This window comes from Cavia porcellus, unplaced genomic scaffold, assembly GCF_034190915.1.
Source record: "Cavia porcellus strain 051 isolate PalLab524CR breed Dunkin Hartley unplaced genomic scaffold, mCavPor4.1 scaffold_28, whole genome shotgun sequence".
NCBI lineage: Eukaryota > Metazoa > Chordata > Mammalia > Rodentia > Caviidae > Cavia > Cavia porcellus.
Window position 1 is genome coordinate 31,969,130 of NW_026947511.1, and position 26,121 is coordinate 31,995,250.

The following is a 26,121-nucleotide window of genomic DNA, read 5'->3' on the forward strand; positions in this document are numbered from 1 at the left end:
CCTTTTGTTTAATGGTATTGGCTAATATTTCAATATGGTGTTAGGTAAAAATGGTAATAGTGGGCATCCTTGTTTTATGGATAACTTAGAAAATCAATGATACAGTTATACATTCCATAATGTATTTTCAGAAAGTATATTCTTACAGATTCTTTCTGAATTTCTTCTATTGGATCGTCCTGTTGCATTTTATGCTTTTCTTCTTACTGCTACGTTGCTTTTAGCGGAGCTTACAGCAAATATTTGTAATTGTTCGATGCCATTGTTGACTACTCTATCTTCATTAGTTTACAATACCTGCTGACTATTTGTTTCTTAATTTTACTAAAAGGAAGATGCGGTTTTATCTATCCTTGATTTGTGTGTGAATTCCAGTATGAGGAAGAAAAAAGCCTACCATCAGTGTACACACTAAAGGTTATGAAAATTGACCCATACCAGGTATTGTTAGGAAAAAGAAAGTATCCTGAACACATTTGTAGAAAAAAAAAAATTCAGCTTCCAGTAATGATCAAAACTCAGAATGGCAGCAGATTTTATAACAGCAACACTGAAAATCTGGAAGCCAGTGGAGCATCGCTTGGAAAATGCAGGGGGAGTTTTGACAAAAACAAAAATGAGACACAGTGCTGAGGCCTGGGAGGGCTTCCCACTCAGAATGCCCACTTTAATAAGCTGGTTTTATAAAACTAGTAGCCAAAGAGAAGAATATGATCACTAAAATCTTAAGTACTTCAATTCCATGCAGGGACTGAGAAGAACAGAGTTGTATCTTAATTTAGGATGCTGCCAATCTCATTTTGAAACTACTGTCTGGAATAATTTAACGATTTAGGGAAGGTATCATTTCTAACTCCCTACCTTCTAGGAACCAACGTGGAGAATAAAATTGGAAAATCTCAAATTGTGGTTTGTTGAATTTCTTTCTGCCCTCGTATGATCAGTGTATTTTCCAGTTCTCAGTTTTCCCCTCTAGAAAGTAGCCCTGGGGTTTTGGCCTTGATGCAAAGGGGCGGACTGTGTGGGAAGTACGGAGAGGCTCTCGGAGTCTGGCTGCTTCTTGAAAATTTTTGGTTTTTCTCAGCTTCTGTGCCCTGTCTTCGCTCCCATTCCTGGAGATCTATAATGCCACCGTGTACTACTTTTTGGGGTGCGGCAGTGTAAGTTTGCTTCCCGGCTTGCTTGTGCCTTTCTGCACTGCTGTTCAGGATTCAGCTTCCTGCAGTCTGTGGAGTGAGTCCCAGCTCCTCACCCTGCACTGCGGTATCCGTGTTACTGTCGTCTCCTTTTTTGTTCTTCTTGTCCCTGAGAGTCACTTTATTGAGAGTGAGAGTTCTGGAGGAAATAGACATTCACACATGTGTTGAATCATTTGTTTTCACTGGAAGTTTGGCATGTATCTTGAATTACAGCTTTTATTTTGTCTTAATTTAGTTAGAAAATTAAGCCTTCAAATGAGATGCATATGCATGTAAGCAGAATTGAGACATTAAAGGTTACATGTGTGATTTTTTTTTCTTTTCTTTTTACTTTCTTTTTCTTTTCAGTACTGGGGATCAAACTCACAACCTCACACTTGCCAGGCAGGTACTGTGCCTCTGAGCTGTATCCCCAGCCCTGTATAATATTCATTTGAAGCATTTAATGAAAATTTAGTTGTATTATTATTGCATTGTGTGAAAATAATGTTGATGCTTTACTTTTGATGCTGTTGATTTGACATCTTAGTTTTAGATGGAAGTTATGTTCTTTATTGGGTTCTGTGTTCTTCTTTACTTTCAGGGACTAATTCTGAATCACTTTACCCCAATCATGGTTATTTTATTCCCTTTGTTCATCATCTAATAATGAGTGGCCAATAAGATTGAAGAGCAAATTCACTGAGAAACTTGTCCTTTTCTTTTATCTTCCTCCTCCTCCTCCTGTTCTTCCTCCTCTTCTTTGTAAATAGTTCCAAGGAGACAGACTTGGTTCTGATCTTCACATATTATATAAAGTCATGCTTATAAACTAGTATAGCTGTTTTGAAACCATTAGAGGACAAAAGACAGCAGACCAAGGTTGGCACAGGAGAATTGGGAAGGGAGTTAGATCTGTGATGAGATTTTAAACCACTAGCTGTGGTCTGAACATTTTCTCCTGTGAGATAATAATTGTCTGATTGGCTGAGAAAAACCAATCAAAATAAATACTGCTCATATCTGGCTAAAAAGAAACCCTAGGTAAACATTGTAAAGTTTAGATTATATAAGTATGAAGATCAAAAGTATAAACTTTAGAGAAATTGATAATTCTTGTTTTTCATTAAAATATACTGAATTGAAAATTTATGGCATGTTCTTTCATTATTGTGTCTTTGTCCATAATTTGTATACACCTTTTTAGTTGCTTGGTAAAAATGATGATTTTAACCTTTTGTTTTAATGTGATTTAGATTGACCTGACACTTTAATAAATCTGACTCCTATAACTGATTAAAGAAAAATTCTATTTGCTGAAATACACACATTTTCTCTATGAAGTTGGTTTTCTTTTTTATCTATGACTCCTTTGCCAAATTGTATGAAGCACATGTTTTTGATACTGGTGTTGCATTTTTAATTAATATTTCAGATGCAAAAGGTGACAGTTTAAAAGATTGTTTTGTTAGTGGGTTATCCTTAAAAGCAAGTGGCATTTGGTTTTATTTTACAATAGAATTTAATCTTACATGTTTTTTGTTAAAGTAATGTTACCAAAAAATCTCCTATTGAACTATTTGTGGTGAGCTTTTTAAGGATGTTTAAGATTTCACATGCAGTTTAACTGATCACAGATGAGGTTGTAAATTAATACCTCATGAGCGTATTTGACTGCAGGGCTTTGTTTATGAATCAAAACTGCTTTGTTCCTGTAAACTGTGAAAGGGGCTTAAGCATATGGATTAAAACTGCATGGTGACACTAAAGTACTTATGAAAAGACGCTGTAGCGGGATCATTTAAAATGTACTAAAATGTTATGAATAGCCATAAAATGTAATAATTCCCTTAAGCTTTTTAATAGTTATAAGATTTAGTTTTATTTCTTTGTTGGATTTAACCACCTTAATAAAGAAATTGTTTTGTTGCTTTTAAAGCTGCATGTAGTAATAAGAATAAGCATTGGCGTGGCATGCTGATGAGAACAGCTGAATTTTCCTCAAAAACATGTATTTTTGCAGGCATTCTCATGGCCATTTGAATCATGCCTCCTTCATAAAATTATGACAAAAGTAGGTGTTTGGCCCTAAGTTTTAATTTACAATTCATGTAAAAACCTGGTGTAGAATGCACTCTTCTGGGTGTGACAAACTGTCGAGGATCTTTTGAGAAAATACCGGAGCATAGTTAGGGACTTGCTCTGGAAGACAGTGCCAAGTTCTGACTTCGTGGAGCAGAAGCAGCATTCAGCCGGCCTATTGAGTCAGTAAAGCTAATACCTACGAGAGTGTTAGGAAGCTTTGGGAGTTCTTCACTGTGTACCTTTTTAGTTCCCACCATGTTCCTAGAAAACAGTGGCACTTACTGTACACATATTCTGTTTTGTACTAGCTGGTTAGTTGTTCTCATGTAGATGAAATTTCCAGTACCAGATATCACATTACCTTGGACTCTTCCATTATAATTACCTTTATTTCCATTCCATTTGGTCACTCCATTTATTTACTTCTTATGGAGACAGGTTTCACTATGTAGCTTATGCTGGCCTTGAACTTCCCTGTATAGTCCAGGCTGGGCTTAAACTGATTGTCCTGCCTCAGTTTCTCGAGTGCTGGGGTTACAGGTGTATGCCACCATCCCTGGCTGTTTAATTTACTGAGATAAGATCTTGTCATGTATTCCCTGGAACTTTCGGTGATACATATGCCGCAGAATCTCAGTTGCTGGGATTACAGGTATGTGCCACCATGCCTGGTGAGCACCCCATTTTATGACCCTGTTCTATGCCTAACCCCACCCAGAATATTTATTAAAAATGTCCTTTTTAGCTCCTTCCTAGCTTCACTTTACTCTGTTTACACCCAACCCGAGTGATGCAGTAATTTATTTCAGGAGCATCCTGTCATTTACTCTCAATTTTCTCCCTTGACCTTGTCAGTTTCTTAATCTGGGTCAGTGTAAGTGTGCATGTTGCTTCTGGACTTGTTAATCCAATTAACTTATTTTGTCCTCCCAGCTTTGTTTGGCCAGCTTTGCGACCTACTCTTAAACCTTCATAATCAGGTTGTTTACCAGTGCCCTTCCTCCTTTGTGTACTAGGGATTGAACCCAGGGCCTTCACACTGACCTAAGTCTCCAGCTCATTTTATTTTTGTATTTTGAGAGTCTTGCTAAGTTGCCCAGGTGGGATTCAAACTTGTGATCCTCCTGCCTCAGCCTCCCACTGAGCCAGGGTTACAGGCACGTGCTCACTGCCTGTCTTACCGTTTCTTACTGCCTTCTGAAATGGCTCTCAGATCTTACCCTTCTTTTTTATTTCATCTCTGGTGCCCTCATCTTCCTGTTTCGCCTTAAGTGCCATAGCGCTCTCTCTGGCTCCGTTCCTCCTCTGGCTCTCTTTCTCCAGTTTTCTGTTACAATCAAACATGAGAAACTGGATGCCTGACTCCTGTCACATCAACTAACAGACGCTCCTTTCAATAGTGATCTTCAGTATGAGGTGCCAAATCTTCTGGGTCTATGTATTAGCCTGTATTTGCTTTTAAAAACACCCTGAACATGATCTTTTCCTTCCTTCTGGTATCTTAAAAGATCTTTTTAAGGACTTGTAATCTACCCTGTATCGTGCTGTAGGAATCATCTTTCAGAAATAGGGATTTATTGATTTTACAAATGTATAACTTTTTTTTTTTGCCAAGTACTAGATTAGCTCCTGGAATTACAAAAATAAATGTTGATACTTTCCTTTGAGAAAAATATTAATGATACTACGCAGTTGTCATTTGCTAGAACTTTTTTTAGGTTCTAGCCGCTTCATGTATTATCCTGCTAATTGTTCTTCAGCATAGATATTATTAGCCACTGTACAGATTAGCAAATGAAGTCTCAGAGTGGTCATACATTGATTCAGTAGTCAAAGGTGTGTGAGGATACAGGTTAAGGGGACCTCAGAGAGCACAGAGGTAGTATCTTAGTTTCTTTCTTGTCACTGAGATACAACCTGACGTCCACAACTGTAAGGAACAAAGGTTTATTTTGGTTCACAGTTTGAAGAGGTTTCAGTCCATAGTTTCCTGGCTCCAGGGCAGGGCAGCATGGCAGAGGAGAAAGAGCTCACGATGCGGCAGCCATTAAACACAGAGAGAGGGATCAAGGGAGGAGGAGGGCAAAGGACCCTTCCAGGCCACACCCACTGTGACCCACTTCCTCCCCACCAGACTCCACTTCCCAACATCACCGTTAGCTGTAAGTTATCCATGGACTAAACCACTGATGAGGGTTGTGGCCCCACGATCCAGTCACCTTCCTAAAGCTGCACCTATGAGAGCTTGAGGCTTTGGGAGACATGTTGACACAAGCAATTATAGAAGAAATATCTACTTTAGAGTTGGAAGATTGGCAGCATAGGCTTCACAGAGAGGCTGTTGCCTTAACTGGATATTTTAAGACTATTAGGAACTTACGCAAAAGTGATAACCCAGTAGGAAATGGGTGTAGGGCGTAGTTGTGCTTGTAAACAGTCTTTAACAAAAGTATGGAGACCTTTTATGGGAAAGCCATATCAGTTGGGAGAAGGAAAGCGATTTAGTAGCTTACCTATAAAGGCATTAAGCCAGGCCATCTCATACGCAGTGCTGAGAAGCTTAGAATCATAGTAAATGGTGAGAATCATTTTAAGTAGAAGAGTTATTTGATTATACAATGTGGAGAATAGATTGGAAGAAACTTTTATGCAGTAAAAAAAGACCTATTAGACTATTGGTATAAACCAAATAAGAAATACGAAGGTCTTGAGTGTGGCAGTGGGTTTTGAAGAGGAGAGAGGCAGAATTGAAGGCTTTTGGGAGGTAGAATTAATGAATTTAGTGGTCAAAAAAGTGAATGGGAGAAATGATTTCTCAGGGTGCAGTCACAATGTGAAGGTGATACATAATGTTGGACATTCTTTTTTTAAAATACAGGATATTCTTAATAAGCACTGAGTAAGTATTTGTGTAAACTGCTCCCTAAGTGGTCTCCCAGCTGTTTGTGAAAGGGTGTTACTTTGGCCCAGTGGGAATTAAGACTTTTTTTAATTTATCAAGGATTTGTTGAATGCTCAAAGGCCCAGGACAATTTGGGTACTGCAAGACAGAGCACAGTAGACTTTGTAAGACTTATCTCTTTAATTAAATCTCTTCAGTTTAAATGGCTTCAAGTATCTTTTCCTATCTTTTAGTTTTGAAAACAAACTGATAATCTTGTTAGATCCAGCAAACTTGTGTTCTTTGTTGTGGTTTATAAAGAATGATATTTGCGGGGCTGGGGATTTAGCTTAGCGGCATAAGCGCCTGCCTTGCAAATGTGCGGTCATGAGTTCAATCCCTGGTACCGATAAAAATGGAAAAAAAAAAAAAAAAAAAAGAATGATATTTGCAGTTACCTTGGCCTGGGAAAATAGTATGGTTCATAATATAGTAGAGACCAGATCTACCATTTATACATTAAGGCCAGTATTAGCACAGTTAATGCTCACAAAATGCCAACACAAAGCAGTTACTTGATAGTACCTTCATTTTACAGATAGGAAAACTGAGTCCCAGAGATCTGCTTATGGTCACATAGCTAGGAGTTGAAAAGGCAAGGTTTGAATGTAAGTGGCTGCATTTATCCTGAACCTTAAGATAAAGGTCCCAATTTAGAAGAATGTACTCGTGAATGGTCAGCACATACACAGGAGTGAGTGGATATGATAGCTCAACATAAAACTCTAGGGAAGAATGACTCAGCTACGGTTTAAGGAAATTGATATTAATGGGCTGGCCGGAAGAACAAGGAATCACAGGAAATGGAGAAGTAACCATGACATATGAGAATGTTGAATCCTGTTAGCTAAGGTAGGTGTACAAATGGCAAATGTCTCAGTGCTGTTAACTGAGTAGAAGAGAAAAATTGTGTAAAATATATTCATATGCTTTATAAATACATTTTGCATAAAATGAGTACAAAGTCATTTGCATTTACATACATTATTTGATTTAGAAATACATTCTATAAATACGGTTCCTTCAAATACAGTATCATATTACATGTTCATTATATATGGAAGCCCCAAACAAAGAGAGTACAGCTGTTTTAAAAATTATTAGACATAAATGCAAAGCATACTTGAGAGATTTTGAGATTATTAGGGAAAACATTTAATGTGAAACGTTTTGGTTTAATTATTTTGAGGTGTAATCACGAAAGGTTCAGTACTGAAATTGTTAAATCAACCTGTGGAACAGTGAAACATGACTGATAGAAAATGTGTGAGGACAAGATGATTGCTTTGTGAAATTTTAAATGATGCTTTCAGTAGAAATCATATAAATCCATTGTGGCAAAGGAAAAAACTGAACATGATATACAAAAGTAAAGTTTTAAAACTTTGCTATAGAGTCATATATCTGGACATCTCTTTTTTGTTTTAGTACTGAGGATCAAACTCATGACCTTGTGCTTGCCAGGCAGGACTTGTGCTGCTGAGCTATATCCCTGGCCTGTCTCCTTGTATTTTTGCCACAATTTACTATCTAAAAATACTTCATTAGGTTGGGCTATATAGTAATACAGTAGAAAATATCATCTATGATAGGTGACAGCATAATTTGACTTTTATTAATAGTCATGGAAAGTATTTTGTTTGAAAATATTTTTAGAAAGCATTTATATGAGAAAACAAGCAATGTTTTATAAACCTGTAATGCAGCTGACTGCGTGTGATAGTGGATACTTTGAAAATCATGTCAGTATCTAGGAAACGGTCAGAATTCCACAGCTTGTATACTTCAGAGTTTATCCTCAGTATTGTTGAATTGAACCATGATGTGGCATAAAGCCTGGATTAAGCTTTGTTGCGATTCAAACATCCCACCAAAACTTTTTTTTTGAAAAATAAAACAAACTATTCATATGGCTTCTTGCATGAATGACAGTTTTGACATGACCCTTTGCTTTTCATATAGTAAATATTTGTTGAATTGGACTAAGCCTTTCATTTCTCTAAAGTACATGAAAATTGGGCATAACCAATGATATCCTTGGAACCATGATGAAAGTTAAAATTATTTTTTAAGTGTACCTTATTTTTTCAAGTAGCATGTTTTTTTCTAGTTTTGAATGCTGTGTTTTTGTTCCGAATTTGGAAAACACATAAAGATTAAATAAAAAACTTAAAATCACTGGTAATTCGATGACTATAATACTCATATTACCATGCTGTGTTCTCTTTCAACTAATTTATCTTTTTAAAATGCAGCCATGCATTTCAGGTCCTAACACACCTGAAACCCTGTTTCAAAAAGGCCAAAAAAAAAAAAAAACAAAAAAAAAAAAAAACCCAAAAGACAAAACAAACCAAAAAACCCACAAAATGGTACTATATTTTTGAAAGAGATAGCTACAGTACTAAGGAAATTGCTATCATTTTATTTTCTTAAAAAGTTAACTCTAAACTACTGTAGTAAAACTTATTTTGATGATAAGCATCAAGAAAACCCTCCCTTGTGAGAAAGGAAAGGCAGAATGTGTGGTGTCATAGTTTACTGCAAACTCATGTCTTTCCTTAGCTGTACAGACAATTAGCAAACTCTCTCTTAAGATATTTTCACACTACTTTAGGATTTTGGGTTCCAAGTGGCAGGCAAGATATCTTAGGTTAAAGAATAAGTTTAGTCACTCAAGTCTCCAGACTCTTTCACACACATAGGGCTTATGTTGGGCCTTAGGGTTGACTAAATCTAAGGCCTCAAGCAATCACCCTCTGTCTCTGAATTTCTTTTTGATAGACTGCCGATATATACTCTTCCTCTCTGTTTACTTTGACTTACTGTGTTTGTAAAAGCCTCTTGCTGGCTCTTACTGTTAATTGGGAAGTACATCAGTACTAACTTAACTTCAGATATTGGGTTTTGTTTGTTTGGTTGAGACAGGGTTTCACTGTGTATTCAGATTGGTCTTGAACTCATCATATAGATGGGCTCGCCTTAAACTCTATTTGATCCTCTTGCCTCAGCCTCCTTGGTGCTGGAATTATAGGAATGCACCACAACCCCTGGCTGTTCAGATAGTGTTTTTTATATCCAAAATAAGCATTCAGAAAAAAAATTGTGGATTTAATGTCTTTTTGGTTTTGTTGAGACAAGGTCTCCCTATGTAGTTCAGGCTTTCCTTAAACTTACTTTGTGGCCCAAATTGATCTTAGACTTGTGGACATTCTTCTGCCTTAGTCTCCCAAGTGTGCTTATACCCATGTATCACCATCCCTGGCTTGATTTAAAATTTTTATAAAATGTACAAATTGGATGTGCTGGCACATGCCTGTGATTGCAGCATTCTGGGAGGCTGAGGCAGGAGGATCAAAAATTTGAGTCTAGCTTGGGCAACCAATGACTTAGTGAAACTCTGTCTTAAAATAGAAATTAAAAAGAACTGGTGTGTAGCTCAATTCGGTGCCCAGCAATGGAAAAAATAAGTAAGACATGAATGAATGAATGATTTGACTGTTATTTTCACTAAAGGCTAGTCGTAATGTGCTGCAAACTGTGCAGGGAGTGGGGTCCCCAGAGGAGGCTCAGCTGCTCCCTACATGAAGTGTCTTTGTGACTGTTTTTAATTGTTTAATGGCTGAAAAAAAAACTTTCATTTTACACTAGGGACTGTTAGACAAATTTTGGCATTTGTGACCAGTATTCATATATTAAGTAGTTAAATGTTTTTATGAAAGAAATAGGATTTTATATAAATAATGAGAAAAAATTAATTTCATTTTTATGATTGATGAGGCTTTTCCCTTTTATTCTGGGTACTTTTTTTTTAAACCCTTAACAGTGTTCTAGGTTTTTCTTCTTGCCGACCACCTCGTGAACTAAATGCAGATTATTAAGGTGACCCTCTAAGATGGCTCTTTGATTAAAGAGAGGCCCTGAATTTTCTAATGTTGTGGAAGAGGTTATATTTAGCTGTTGGTATTTCAAGCTGGAACACTTCATTCTCCTGTGCCTTTAGTTAATGACTCATCTGGAGAAAATGGGCTGTCTCTTGCTTTTAGGAAGAGTCTGTAGCAAATAATAATAATAAGTTAAGCTCTGTGGGAGACTTTCTGCCAAATGACAAACTTAAAATGGAAAATGTTTTGTAATGTATTTTATTGCCCATATGTAAAATACATAGGAAAGGCTATAGAAACATTTTGCTTCTTATTATCTTCAGCTGATAAAAACAAAAAATATAGCCCTGATGTCACATATAACAAAAAGAAAGGATTTTCTAGCAAAGCAGAATGTGGGTTATTCTGAGTTTAGCCAAATTATTTTGTATACTGTATGTATAGCAGTGGTCAAATCTTGGTAATTTTCAGTAACTGAGAAAGCATTGTTACTGGTGAAGTATTGATGTTTTTTGCAAATATTTCATATTATTATATGTAATTAAAAATAATTGTCTTTGTTATATCCATGCTAGTATGAAAGTGCTTCTATATTTGGCCCAGGATGTCAGAGCTGCTGATTGTAATTTTGGCTATCTATTCCATATTACACTGATCACATGCTTCATTTTCTCCATCTGCATAAGATTTTGTTCTTTATGACTTTTCTTACAAGGATGAAAGAAGATAGAATAAAATGAAGAAAAGAGAACGGAAAGAGAAAATATTAAGATTCTGGAGTTCAGATGTGAAATCCAAAAGCCTTTGTTTTGCAGTAGCCCAGCCTCCCTGAGACTCTTCATGGCCGCTTTGTCAGAACCGTGATGTTGAGACGGTTTTTCTTTTCCTCAGACTTACGTTTATTTAACGTGGTCAGCAACCTACTTGCCAACCTGCCTCTCGTGGGACTCCTGTGAGCCGCTGTGTGGGGTTCACTGAAGCCCTCTGGAGTGTCCTGGCGGGGCATTGGGGGCTCTTGGCGCTGTCTCCGAAGAGGCTGTTGTTTCTCGGAACCTGGCCGGCCGTGGGTTAGCCCGGCTCTCTGTCCTTCTTACGTGTCAAGGAAATCATTTCCTTGAGTAAAGTAGAGTCTATACTCAGGCATTCTGTGTCCTTAATCATAGCAATACTGGGCAGTCAGTCATGTTTGAGAGAGGAATTGATTTCTTCTTTGGACATTTATTTAATGAATCTTAGATTCACTGTGTCCAAAACTGAACTCTTGGTGTTTTCCCCCAAACCTGGTCCATCTTTAGACTCTCCCTTTCACTCAGTGGTAGTCAACTTTCTCCTTCTCATTGTGTAGCATAAAAACAGGGTTAAACTTGACCCTTCTGTTTCTCTTATCTCACGTCCAGCCCTTCAGGAAATCCTACTGGCATCACTTTTGAATTATATCATGAATTATGTAATCACCCCCATGTCACCTCTTCCCTAAGTCATCTTGTCCACCCGTGTCCCTTCCTGTGTCACCATTGTCTTTCATTACATTACATGGTGGTCTCTTAATTGACTTCTCGCTACCTCGCTGTCTTCTTTATATTCTTTGTGCAGCACCCAGGTTGACTGTCTGAAGACCCAAGCTAGACAGTAACTCTCTTAGCTAAGAATGAGGAAGGTATAAAAACAGTAAAAAAGAATTATTTACAAGTGAAGCAATTGTACTTTTGCAAAATAAAAATAACAACTGATAGGTAATTAGAAACAAGATGTACACGGGGGTGTTTACAGAATTAAGACACAAAAGTAAGTTTTTACTACTTTTCTATGTACATAAAGCCACAAATTATAGATTAGCAACAATACAAACAGAATAACAGAGGATACCAAAAAATTATAAATGAGATTTATTCCAACATGAGAAAATTGTTCAAAATTAGTATCTTTATTATAATTTTTTTTTGTCTTCTTGAGATAAGGTCTTCCTATGGAGTCCAAACTGGCCTTGAACTCCAGACAACCTCCTGCCTCAGCCTCCTGAGTGCTGGGCTTACAAGTGTATACCACCACACCTGGCTATCAACTGTAATTTACCAGGCATCTCCACCTACTTCCCAGAGATTTTCTATTTGTACAGCACCTCCAGACCAGCTAACCCAATGAAGTTCTCTATTTATTCTCTGTTCTCTGATAGCTGGACCAAACCTTCAGTGAAGTCTTGCCTTTTGCTTTATTGATTCTCTTCAGTTAGCTCTAGGACCCCCAATGGCACTTTCTTATATTTCACACTTACTCTTTTAGCATAGTTAATAACTCCTTATGGTAAACTGCCTGTTTAACTGGTTGTGTGGTTTATCTCTTGATTGGACACAGTCTACCACACTGTATTAATGGAGTTTTGATGAAAATTTTATTTTCATAGGTGCTATGAAAGCATTTGACAAAACTCAGTATTCATTCTTTAACTTTTTATGAATTGAAATATAGCACACATAGAAACGTATACAAATCATAAGTGTACATCTGAAAGAATTATTTCAAAGTAAACACACTTGTTTAACTACCATGCAGCGCTAGAAATAGAACTTGGCCCGCAGCCCAGAAGCACCTCTGGTTCTCTTCCTTCCCCAAGGGTATCATCTCTCCTGAAGGGTGTGTGTGTGTGTGTGTGCGTGCGCACGTGCAACAAGGATTGAATCCAGGTTGCTTTGCTCCTATACTGTATCTTCAACCTTGTATATATATTTTTTTGAATTTTTATTTTATTTATTTATTTTTAGTACTCAGAATCAAACTCAGGACCTCAGGTAGGCGCTGTGCCACTGAGCTCCATCTCTGGTCATATATATAATTTTTTTTTCTCTTTAAAATAAAATTATGTGTGTGTGTGTGTGTGTGTGTGTGTGTGTGTGTGTGTGTATATATATATATATATATATATATATATATATATTTTTTTTTTTTTTTTTTTTTTTTTTTTTTGTCTTTTTGAGACAGGATCTCTCTGTCTAGTTCAGGCTGGCCTTGGGCTCACTTTGTAGTCCAGGCTGGTCTCGAACTTGCAGTGCTTCCTTTGCCTCAGTTTCCTGAGTGCGGGGATAACAGGATATGTTATTTTAGGAGGAAAAAAATACCATATTTTGTTTTGAATCAAGAGTCTCACTAAGGGGGGCTGGGGATTTAGCTCAGCGGCATAAGCGCCTGCCTTGCAAGCAGGCAGTCGTGAGTTCGATCCCTGGTCCTGATAAAAGTGAAAAAGACCAAAAAAAAAAAAAAAGAAAGAGTCTCACTAAGTTGCCAAGCCTGGCCTAAGATTTGCGTCTTCCTCCCTCAACCTCCTGAGAAGCTGAGATTACTAATATTCTTCCAAACGGACTTTTTATTGTTTGTTTGTTTTTATCTTTTTGAGACAAGCTTTCACTATGCAGCTCAGGCTGGCCTTGAACTTGGAGTGATCCTCCTGCCTCAGCCTTCTGAGTGCTGAAATTATAAGCCTGCCCCACCATTCCTGCAGGATACGCTTCTTTGTGAAATGCAAATTTAAGTTCTTTTGTTCAGGTTTCTATTGGGTGTTTAGTAATATTTGATCAAATTGTAAGAAATGTCCGTATCTTCAGGTTCTGATTCTGGGTGTATGTGCATTTTCCAAATCACAGGTTCCTTCTTTCCATGCTGTCTTGGATGAGTAGATGTGATTAATTTTAACATGTGCCTTCTCCTTGACATTCTTCTTGTTTGTTACTCTGCAAGATTTCTTCTTTAATGGTTGGTGAAATTCACTAATAATGCCTTCTACACTTGGCGCTTTCTTTGTGGGAATGTTGCACTGTAAAACAGTTAAAAGACTTGTAGATTTTTTTCACTTATTCTTAACCTTGGTAAGATTTGTTTTTCTAAGTATTTGTATATTTTGCCCAAATGTTAAAATGTGCTGCCATGTTATTGTTTGTGATGTCTTTTTGTGATCTTTTAATGTGCCTTGATCTATGGATTTTTGTTTCCTTTTGTATTTCTGCTAATAATTATTTTGTGTCTCTTTGTAAGGATATAACAATTTTACTGGCCTTTTCAGAGAAAAACTTTCTCTATATTCAGTTTTTTATTTTCATTTTTGTATTCTATTTGGATTTAATTTCTGGGTTTAAAAATATTCATTAGATGTATACTTGACAATGTGAAATATTTTTATTCATGACAAAAAGTTCTTCAAACATTGAGACACAATACAAGTTGGAAAAAAAATTAATCACAGTCCAATTAGTACTTCTTTAATATGTAGAGAGCTTACAAAAGTCATTAACAAAGTAATAATTACACATTTTTAATGAGTAAGGTCTGTAAGTGGCTAGAAAAGTTAATATTACTGGCCCTAAAGCATAGGAAAAGATGTTCTTTAACTTGTAATAATTTATTTATTTTTTTCAAATCCATTTTATTTCAAAGAGAAAGAAAAAATTTCAAAACATGTCAATCAGGGGGCAACAATGGTAGATACATTGCACACTGTCATTCCCAAATCGCTCACCCGGAGCACAAGACATCTGCATTCAATTGTCTAAACAATAGCAGCACAAGTCTTTCTCTTCAGTGAACTCGGAGAAATGAATAGTATATCTTAATTGTCCTTCTCTCTCTCTCTCTCTCTCTCTCTCTCTCTCTCTCTCTCTCTCTCTGTGTGTGTGTGTGTGTGTGTGTTAGATATATGTTGTTTCTTTCAGCTTCTCACACTAGTGAGACAATACAGTTTTACACATGTGTCTTACTTATTTTGCTTATGAGTATGGTCTCAAGTTGCATCCATTTACCTCATCCATTTCCCTTAGTCTCCAATTTATCCTTTTTCGTGGCTGAGTAATAGTCTATCATATAATAATACCACATCTTTTTTTTTAATCCATTCCTCAAACTGGTAATAATTTAAGCCTGCTGCTGTATTTGCAAATATGTAAAAAGTCAATAATCCATAGTATTGATTAGCATGGACACGGTAATTGTTTCACAAATTATAGAAGTAATATAATTTGCCATAAAGTCTTTGAAGATCAGTCATGTGTATTTATCAAAAATGTATGGGCCCTTTCTTTGACTTCTGTATTTTATGTGTAAAAAGATATTTCCATATTATCTGTAAGAGCAAAAAACAACACCAACAAAAAACCCCTCCAGTAAACAAAATCTAAGCATAATACTAACTTTATTTTATTTATTTACTTACTTATTTTTTTATCGATACTGGTGATCAAACTCAAGATCTATACTTGCAAGGCAGGCGCTTATGCCACTGAGCTAAATCCCCAGCCCCCTAACTTTATTTTAGACCTTAGGTTGTGATGAAAAATTATAAAGCCACTTAAAGAAAGTAGCCTATAGATAGGTGCTAGTTGTTACAAAACAAGCTCCAGGAAAAGTTGATTGCAAAAATATCTTCTTTTATTAAATTTATTGTCTAAGTGTTTGCATTTTGGGGTCTACATGGCAAATTTCTGAAGTACCTAATTAGGCGCATTACCCAAGGTAAAAGCTTCATAATTTTTGCATTGTTTATGGCATTGGATTAATGTAATCCAAGTTCATTTACTCTGAATGAGTATTCAATATTACTTTCAGTTATTTTTATTTTTCATTTATCGTGTTAATTCATAGACAGTAAAATCGGTGAACCACTGTACTCTTCTGTTCTTGCTCCATGCTGTCCAGCACAATTTCTTGAATCCCACAGATCAGCATTTTTAATGCAAGGCAGAGTTCATTAATTAAAAATGAACTTAAATTATTTGTCTTATTTTTCTAGAATCCATTCACATCATCTTTCATGAGTTTTATCATGGACTGGGTAGTAGATAAGAACCACAGCAATCACTCACGTGTTACAGGAGAGTGAGGTAAGGCGAGGAGACTAAATGACTCATACAGCAGACCGCGGCAGGCTGTGGGCTGCGGATCAAACCCATCCTGCTGCTTGATTTTGTTACCGCCCAGAAGCCATGTCCTTAAATATTTTTTATAGTGTAGGGAAGAAAGAGTGTGACACATGGATATTACATGAAATTGGAGTTTCAGTGTCCATTAGGTTCATTGCTTATTCCTTTAGGTATCCTTTTTTGGAGGTTTCCCCACAACCATGGCAGAGGCAGCCAGTTTCCTGGGGGACTAGTTGTGGCTTCTCATTGACGCCCTACATGGCTGCCTGCATGCCGTACACCTCAGTGAGGCAGTGCTGTTGTCCCGCCTGTATTTCTGTGGTATAGCAATTTTTTAAATTATTAGTGCTTATTGATGATATCAAAATAAGAAAAGGAGAAAATCTGTTATTTTATAGGGTCAGTGGACTGTAGGTTGTTTAAATTAAATGGTGTTATTGTGCGCTGTTGAAATAATACAGTATATGCTGCCTTTCCCAGACTAGACACCTAAGTAGTCTATGTTCACAGGAAGGCAATTCTGCTACAAATTTAAAATACAGGATCTTAACCAGATATGATGGCACATGCTTATAATCCTAGCACTCTGTGAGGCTGAGGCAGGAAGATTACAAATTTGAACTCAACCTGGGCAACGTAGTGACTTAGTGGTATCCTCAAAATGAAAAACAAAATGTAGCTCAGTGTGAAGATCTGGGTGCAATCTCCAGTAACCTGGAGTGGGAGGAACCCAGCATCACATTACAGCAGCAAATATTCCTGTACAGGCCATACACACATGTGCACACAGTTATAAACACACACACTGAAAATGAGGCAACACCTAAGTAAGATTTTGAATGGCTCCATTGTTAGTCAGGCAAGGGGAGCTACTTTTTTTTTTTTTTTTTTGAGATAGGGTCTTGCTGGGTAGTTCAGGCTGACCTTAAACTCACTTTGTACCCCAGGTTGGCCTCAAACTCACAGCAATCCTCCTGCCTCAGCCTCCCAAGGGCTAGGGTTGCAGGCATGCATATATCTTCACACCTGGCCTGAGAGCTACTTATTGATAGTAAATGCAATTGTGTTTTATTATAACAGCTAAGGGAATGTGTTCAGAAAAATGAAATTTGACTAAAAATCTGAGCCTGATTTTTCACGCCTGTGATTTCAGCTACACAGGAGGCTGAGGCAGGAAGATCATGAGTTTGAGGCCACCCAGGGCAGTGTAGTGAGACCGTATCTCATTTCAAATTTATAAATGGGGCTGAGGATGTAGCCCAGTGCTAGAATACTTCCCCGGCATTTATGAGGCCCTGCATCCAATCACTAGTATGGTTATCAGGGAAAAATTATATAAAGAAGATTAGTCTTGTGGTGACAATAGTGGCTTTCAAGAATGAGGATATTGGCTCAATATCAGTAATCAATTAAAGATGGTAATGACTCAACTGGTTTTCCTTGGCTCTTGATGAGTTGACAGGTGTCACGGACATTGATCAATGTTTATTCAAGGAGTTGTGCTGAGTCTGAAGTGCCTGAAAGATTAATTAGCCTTCATGAAAGTCTGTGTGAACATCTGCAGGCAAGAATATTTTCAAAGGAGTTGAGAAAACATGAATTCAGTGTAATCTGAAGTGGAATCTATTAAGATGTGTTACAGCTGGCGGTGATAAAAATATGTGTGGAGCAGAAAAAAGGTTCATTTGGAAAAATTTACAACAATTGTGAAAACATAGTGTTTTAGAGCCTATGATTACTCATTATATTATTTATTAGCAGGTATTTCGTGGAAAATATGTGAATCTATCATTTTTTACTGACCTGGTAGAATCCTGAGTCAACATTTCATTGGTCTCATGAGAAGATGGTTCTGCAAGTTTCCATCAGAAATTTGAGCCATTTGACTGTGGTATCACCATCAGTTTGATCATTAAATTTTATGAGCTCATGATCAAGATTCAGGTTTTTCTAAATGAAGACAATCTCCTTAAATACTGTAATTGGACATCAAATGGCATCGAAAGTTAGCTTTGGTGCAGACTTTATATAATTTCTTAACAATAATTACTTCTTAATTATAAGATAAAAACAGTGCTTATACAAAATTTATATTTATGGTAAAGTTATTTGATAGCTACTAACATAATTTGAATCACAAGTGATGCCAGTCTACATGTTCTACAGCCCATTCCAACAGCAATTAAAAAGGAGAAGCGATACCTCCATCTCATACACATTTGTGGTAGATTTGTGCTTCTGCTCAAATAACAGTTGCAACAAGGACAGAGGTTTCCTCCTTATTTCAAAACCCATCTAATAATGCAGTCAGGAATATTCACCTTTTTAGGGACCAAGTATATAGCTCAGTGGCATAAGTGCCCGCCTGGCAAGCACAAGGTCCTGAGTTTGATTTCTAGTACTGAAAAATAAAACAAAACAAAACAAAAAAAAAAAGAATTTTCACCTTTAAAAATATTGTTGTGCTGGTGCTGCTACACCTCCAGTTTTTAAATTTAATGTAATTTTTTATTTTGAGACAAGATTTCACTAAGTTGCCAGGTTGCCAAGGCTGGGCTTGAACTTGAAACCTGCTTTCAAGCTTTCAGGGTGCTGAGAACACAGGCATGCATCATGGCTTCTACTTAATCTTGGATTGGAAATGATTAATCTATATTGTAGTGACATGCTAAAAGGCAACTATTAAGAGAACATTCTAATAGAATTTTGTAAATGCCATCGAAAGCTAGGAGTATGTTCAGTTAAAATCATATGGTTATGGATTAATGCCAGTGTTTGACAGTGTTTATCCATTTGAAAAGACAATTTTAAAGTTGAAATATGTAAATTGTTAAAGATCAGTGTTAACAGATGAATATTTCCGATCAATTTTGATGATAGGGAACAGTTACTTTGAAAATCACTTAAGCAAATTCTTATTTTTCACACAAAAAATATCGTTTTTATTAGTATAGCTGAATAACAAAACATCAACAAAAACCAAACAAAAATCCCCAAACTTTTAATTAATGATTTGATATTCTAAATGTCATATTGAAAAAACATGTTTTGGAAATTTGAGTTTCTCTTGTTTGATAAGTATCTAAATAATTTTTTCTGTGTGTATTTTCTCCTCTTTATCCATATATCCTAAAATATCTACAACCTGGCCTTTTTACAGAGAAAGCTTCCAATAATGTCTCATTAAAAACCAATAATTATGCATCAAGTTGACTGTTCTTCATAATACTAAAAGTGTTCAGATTTGGAAATTTCTTTCTCTAATGTAATTTAATTCTTTCAAATACTGGGGAAGAAACTCATCTGCAAATTATACTGTCAGTATATTCCTGAGTGCCAACACTTCCCTCCTGTAGTAGCCGAATAACTTTGGAATATGAGGCTTTGTACTTTTACCTGTTTTTGTTTCCTTTTGCTTCCAAATGGATATTGATGGTTTGTACAAAATGTTTTACTTTTGAAGTTCAGTTTTATTGTAAAAAAGTATATTTTACTTTGTATTTATTTTATTCTACATTGTATTTACAGTGTTGGTTATTATTTTCAAAAACAATATGAATGCTTTTTCAAAATCAGTGTACTTGGCAAGAAGTTTATTTTAAATTTTGTGGAATCACATATATCATGCCTCAATACATTTTTACATTGTTAGGCAAATGACTTTTTTGTGAAACAAACTTTCCCATGGTTATTATTACTTGGTACCCAAGGGAGGTGCATCTTTGGTTGTTTTTTTTCTTAGCATAATTAAACCTTTTATTCTTTACTGCAACATTCTGAGAATTTACTAGTATCCCGTGAGAGTTTGTACCTGGGGATATCTGTCACAAACGAGTATTTGTAATCTGTTCTGGAATCATGAGGCATAGTAATAAAATGATCATCTGTGAAACTATCACCTGATACTCTTAGTCTTTATAGAATGATTATTAGTATTAACCTTCTGGCTGTTGATATGTCATTAAAAACATTGCATTCTCACAGGTATCTTGTTTTTTTTTTTAACAGAACTCAACCTAGTGTTAGTATACATTGCCATTATTGAAAGCAAACAGTATACAAAGTTTCATAAAATCCTTGTAAATTTGTTTGTGTGTGTGGATACAAATAAACAGTACTTTACACAGTACTTTACATCATTACAATTGTACATATTTACACAGACACTATTTAAATTATTTTACAAAATGAGGAGAGGCAATTATAAGAAATGAAAGAAAACTTGCTCTAAATACTTAAGTATAAAATATTACAAATATCTTACATGGAGACCTAATCTTTTGTCCTTAAAGTTTACTTTTAATAAGAATGTTTTTGTCTCTTGCCACTTTTTCCCCTAATTTTAGCCCCTCCCCACTTTAAGAAAAAAGAGACTATATTCTTTGGGATTGAAAACACACTTCCAGTTTCAGAGCAGATTTATCATCTAGCCTTCAGGCTGTTCTTTAATATAGCACTCTTAGGAATGAATATCTTAAGATAGTCCCCAGATGTTTTAAACTTCAACGAACTTGTGGTTTTCTTTATTGGAATTTTTTTTGTATTTTTTTCTGGAAGATGAAAGAAAATGTCTTCTCAATATCTAAATACTTTTCATATTGGTTTTTAAATGTCATTTGCTGCAAACATGTAAGTTAAAACTGGTATACTGATAACTTTTCAAAATCCTTGCTTTTACAAAGTACTATCAAAATGAGAATTATATTCATAATAATGGGAAAATAGTATCATATTGTGTTTCGTATGTGGTTCTGAGTTTACATTGCGATGGTCTTAGGATTTGTTCTGTAAAGTTGTAACATTTGGTAAATTATTAGTGGGCTACTTAATAGATTTTGTTCTTCGTTAGTGCAGTGGAAGTTAAAATGCTTGGCATCAAGCATCTTCCAAAATACTGAGGTCTGAATTTAAAACTTTAATGCTGTCAGTCATTTAGTTCTATTTTTAAATGGTAGTCTAATTGAAAATTCTCTGTGAAATGAGCAAATGTTATTTTTCCACAGTTACAAAAATAGTTGGTGGCTGGGTGTGTTGGCGTATACCTGTAATCCCAGCACTGTGGGAAGCTGAGGCAGGAGCCCCAAAAGTTCTACCTCAATCTCGGTAACTTAAAGCTGTAGTGAGAATGAGCCTTAAAAACAAAGCGGAGGGGGTTCTAGGGGAACTTCAGTGAGAAAGCCCTGGGTTCAAGCCCCAGTGTATGTATGTGGGTGCTTTGGTAGCATTCAGTAAGTGTGTGATGTGTCCAAGAAAATACAATGAAAGAGTAAAACAGTATCACGCACACCCAACCCGTCGCACCGTGCGCTTTGCGGGAAGCAGGTGAAAGACCCTACTTGGTCTCAGAAGTCCAGAAGTAATTTGATTTTGTTTTCTCTCATCGAGCAACATAGTGTCTGTATGTGAATCTTAAAATATGTGTTTTAACTAAATTTTTCTCTGGAAAGTTTATTCTAAATTATTGTTTTTCTGTATTCTTTTGATTTAATTTTTCACCTGAGACATTAGGCAAAAAAGCAAATCAGCAGTATATTATTTTAAAAACTTTTGAGGGTATCTATTTTTGTTGGTAATCTACACTTTCTTAAAAACCTTAGCATCAGTAGCAAGACTCGATTCTTTCATATTTTGTCTGTCCAGCCATTCGGTCATCACTCTGAGTGTGTGTGTGTGTGTGTGTGTGTGTTTCCACTATCTGTTAGACACCAGGCTTAATTTAAAATACATAAGCATGTCATACAATTAGATGAAAAGGAAGTTGACGTCAGATCTACCTAACACCAGCCCTTTGCTTTTCAAACACAGAGGAAGGCTGCCTACCCTGGTACCTTGCAGTGGCCAGCCATAAAGTGATACCACAGTGTCTTACATGTCTGTAGGCACTTGGGTATGCCGGCTTCTCTCTTCTTTACCAGCTTCCTTTCTGAAATTCTCCTTTCCTGAGCTCATTTTCTGGCAGTCAGCTCTTTCTGTCTCTCCTGCTGGAACCCTCTCCATTTTACATTTTGGGTGTCCTCCAGTTCTCCTTCTGGATTCTCCATGTGTGTCTGGGTAGGAGGTCTTTTTAGTCAAGTTTTAGGAAAATGTTTCCCTTTTTCTGTCCCCCAGCCCTGAGCATTTAACCCAGGGCCTCATGCCTGCAATCAAAGCACTCCACCATTTGCTACGTATTGAGACCTTGCTATGTAAGCCGGGCTGGCCTGGGACTCTCAGCAGTCCCCCTGCCTCAGCCTCCCAAAAGCTGAGATTACAGTCATGTGCTGCCATGCCTGACAAAAGTGGGAGTTTTTAAGCCGTTATTTCTTCTGAAATGTTTTTCTGCATTGTATTTTTTCTTTTTGAGCATTCAGAAGATAAAAATATTAGCTTTTTCCAATATTATCTCATAGGTTTTTGTTTTTCGTCCTTTTGAGACAGGGTCTCACTATGCAGTTCAGTCTGGCCTTGAACTTACTTTGTAGTCCAGGCTGGTCTTGAACTCAGAGGAATCTCTCCTGCTTCAGCCTCCTGAGGCTTTTTCTAAAATTTTTTATTTGTTGTTTAGATTGGAAAACAGTAATTTTGAGTTAAGTGTGTTGATTGAATTCTTGTCTCCAGATTGCCATTGAGCCCATCTAATAAGTTTTTTATTGAATTTTTAAGTGCTAAAGTTCTCATTTGGTTTGTTTGAGTCTTTCTTTGCTGAATTTTCATTTTTTTTTTTTTTCACATTTCAAGAGCGCTTGTAATGGGTGATTGCCTGGAGCTCTCTTTTTTGCTCCTCTCACTGGAGAATGGGGACTTTATTTTCCCAGTTTGCTGCCTATTTCTTGTGACGTACTCTTCTCCTGAGCTAAGGGGAATAGTCTTGAGTTCAAACTTATTCAGTGAATTCTCAATCCACATAGCAAACCAATATGTTCTGGATGTTTATTTTAAAAAGAATATTTAATTTTCTGAAGAAATTCTGCATTTGTTCACATTGGCTTTTGTGCATTTTTTTGTTCCTTGAAAATATTATTTGTAGTTGTTTGGGAAGTGGCTTTCTTTAGTTCTAATGTGTGGATTAGTTCTGAATCTTTTTCTGTTATTTTTGCATTATTTTTTCCCACCTGGTATAAGTTCTAGTTGCTTACTTTTTATTTTATTTTGCCTTTTTGATACAGGGTCTCACTATGTAGCTCAGCCTGGACTTGAACTCATGATGTAGCCCAGGCTGACATCAAACTCACAGCCATTTGGGATTCCTGTCTCAGCCTCCCCAGTGCTGGGATTACAGGCTTGTGCCACCACACCTGCCACAGTTGTTTATTGTTTGTTTGTTTTACCCGAACTATTTACATAAGAACTAGAGATTCTGCAGTTTGTGCCTTCCTCCAGAGTCTTCCCTCTTTTTCTCTATGGATTCTGATCCAGAGTGAGAGGATCACTGATTGCCTTAATAAAATCCAGGGTTTAGTAGGCGAAGACTGATTTTCAGTTTTGATAGGTGAGAGTCCCCCATTTGTCTCCATCCCTAGAGTGAGACTGTTGAGTTTTATCTTCTTGGTGATGGCATAGTCCACAGAACAAGGTGCTGCCTAAATTCTTATTCTCCCCCACATTCCAGTTTTGAGGGAAACTGCAATTTTGTTCTAGGTTTTCCATTTGCCATTTTACCCCATTTTGTCACTTCAGTGTTTTGTAATTGTTAAAACTTACTCTCCCTCCCTTTTTGTCAGTACTGGGGATCGCGCTGCTTCTAGATGTAACCAGTGGTGCTGATCTCCCAGCTCCCAGAAAACGTGTGGGCCCTTACTTCTTATGCTCCACTCCTAGGGCTTTCGATTCTTGCCGGTAGCATTTTATTCCTTTTTGTCTGGATTGTCTTTTGTGAGTACTTCTACACTGGGAGAACGTTTTGCTGATGGGGTAATGTTGGTTAACCTTAGCTTAACCATTCTGTTTCAGCATCAACAGATGTGTTATGAGACAAACAAACTGTGAGTTTGCCTGTTAAGGAAGTGTTCACTTTTGTCTCGTAGCTTCCTGTTACTGGCTCAAATGTGGCCTGGTGGGATGAAATGCTGCTAGATCTGGTTTGCCCTCTAACAGCTCTTGCTTATTTCAAAATCCAATGGTTCTGGTTGCCTCCGTAGTTCTCTGGTACTCAACAGTATGACTTAGGATTTAGGCGGCATCTTTAGCTGTAGTAATGTTGGCTGTCACACACAGTGTGCTATTCACAATTGAAAGTTCAGTGTGATGTATTTTGAGAGACTTAAATGTTTGAATAAATGTTTTTGATGAGAGATTTTTTTTTATTTTAAAGTTTGTGGGAGATTAGTTATTGATTACTTTCTCCATATCTGTTACACGTGTTTCTAGAACATCCCTATGATCAGAGAAACTCAGGGGGTTCTCTGATAGAAATAACAGCAGAAAGCAAACCAATAAAGGGGGAAGGAGAGTCTAATTTGTGTTTCGGATCTGCCTGCGGCATGTGGATAACATTCTAGGTTTACCAGGCAACTGCACATATCATTTTGAGAACCACTGTTGGGAAGTATTTTTCTTTTCCTTACATATGTTTTTATCTTGTATGGTTTAAAATTAAATGTCAAACAATTTACTGTTTAATGAAAATTGTAAATTGGTTTAGTGAAATTTAATGCACATATCATCATTCATGTACGTTTAGGAATAATCATTTTATTTTAATCATGTATACTTAAAAATACAAAGTACTTTCCAACGGTGTATTTATCTCATGTACAAAAATCTTATTCGTCTTCAGAGTTATAAATGGGAATAATTAAACCTTTAAACATTTTAGAATTGGCTAAGGGCTTATCTAAGCAACACATGCTTAAAACCACTTTCTTATCAAAGAAAATAAAATTAGAGGTTAGAGAAATATCTTTAAATTACAATCTTTATGAACTAATAGCTTAACCTTAGTTTTGAGTGTCTGTTACTTTTTCCATCTTTTTAAAATACACTTAAATATAAACACATGTGGGAAATGTTCTTTTGGCTTTTATCAAACTGACATTTAAGTGGATTTTCTTCAACCTCACTAAACATTTGTGGTAAAAGATTTCAAAGCTTTCAATCTTAGAATTTGCCTATGGATTTCCCCCACTGTGTTATTCTATTAACATTTGGTCTTAATAACTGTAACCTGTTTAGAATTACTGATGTTTTAAATTTATTATTTGTTTAGATGAAAAGTTTTGGAAAGAGTTTCATCAGAAATCCTACTTGGCAGTTATGAATGCTTTAAAGATGTTAATTTTCTGGAGTTTTTCTACAAACATTTTAATGAAGTGACTTATCCCTCATATGCCTATTTTCATAAAATGCTTAAAATTTTTGATGTCTGTTTCTATGCTCTTGTGGTGACTCCTCTCTCCCTTGTTGCCAATTTTAAGAACACAGTGGCTTCAGTTTCTGTGGAAATGGAAAGTGTAAAATGTGGATTTTTTGAACATATTCTTGTTTATAATTCTGGGGTTTAAGTACTTTTATCCATAGAAGAATAACTGGTGCCATATTATAGGATATTATCGTGAAGTTTTAAAAATTTATTTAGTATGTGCTTCGTGTCAGATCAGCAGAAAAGTCGTACGTTAAAATTAAAGAGCTATTTCGTTTCTTTAATTTCTCTCCTCCCCTTTATTTTTCTTATTCTTTTTACTTTTCAGTTCTGACTTTTTAGGATTCATTTGTGTGTCCATTTTAAAATAATTAAGTAATAATTGCCTTTTAAGATTAATAAATAATAAATTTAGTTTTAGGCCACAAAATGTTTTAAGTATTCTTATTTATATAATTCTAATGTGTCCCTAGTTATTGGATGGATTGCACCCATTTCAAGTCTACTCTTAAACCCATCAAATCATTCTACACAGGGCTTGGAAGATAGTGTATCTGAATTTTCTCATTCTTCTCAAAACAAAGATCTAAATAAAATCACACATAACCATCACCTTCAGAATTATTGAGAGAAAGGATGTACTAAGAATTAAGATGTCTTGCTGGACATGGTGGTACACTCCTGTGATCCCAGCATTCTTTTTTATTTTAATATTTAAAATTTTTTTTTATTTTAAAGGGAATAAAAGAAAACAAAACAAAGCAGATCAGAACAAAACAATGCAAGCAACATAGGA

At 36.2% G+C, this 26,121-nt stretch overlaps 1 protein-coding gene and 1 long non-coding RNA gene across 3 annotated transcripts in view; both read left to right on the forward strand.

Moving 5' to 3' along the window:
- Positions 1 to 8,546, forward strand: part of LOC134473660 (uncharacterized) — a 62,733-nt gene extending 54,187 nt beyond the window's left edge. The window contains exon 2 of the long non-coding RNA XR_010044024.1: positions 1 to 8,546. This exon is cut by the window's left edge and continues 52,798 nt beyond it. This is a non-coding gene — a long non-coding RNA (uncharacterized LOC134473660).
- The window catches only part of Adk (adenosine kinase), a 500,383-nt gene that overhangs the window by 142,481 nt on the left and 331,781 nt on the right, over positions 1 to 26,121 (forward strand). The gene's annotated exons all lie outside the window — the stretch shown is intronic.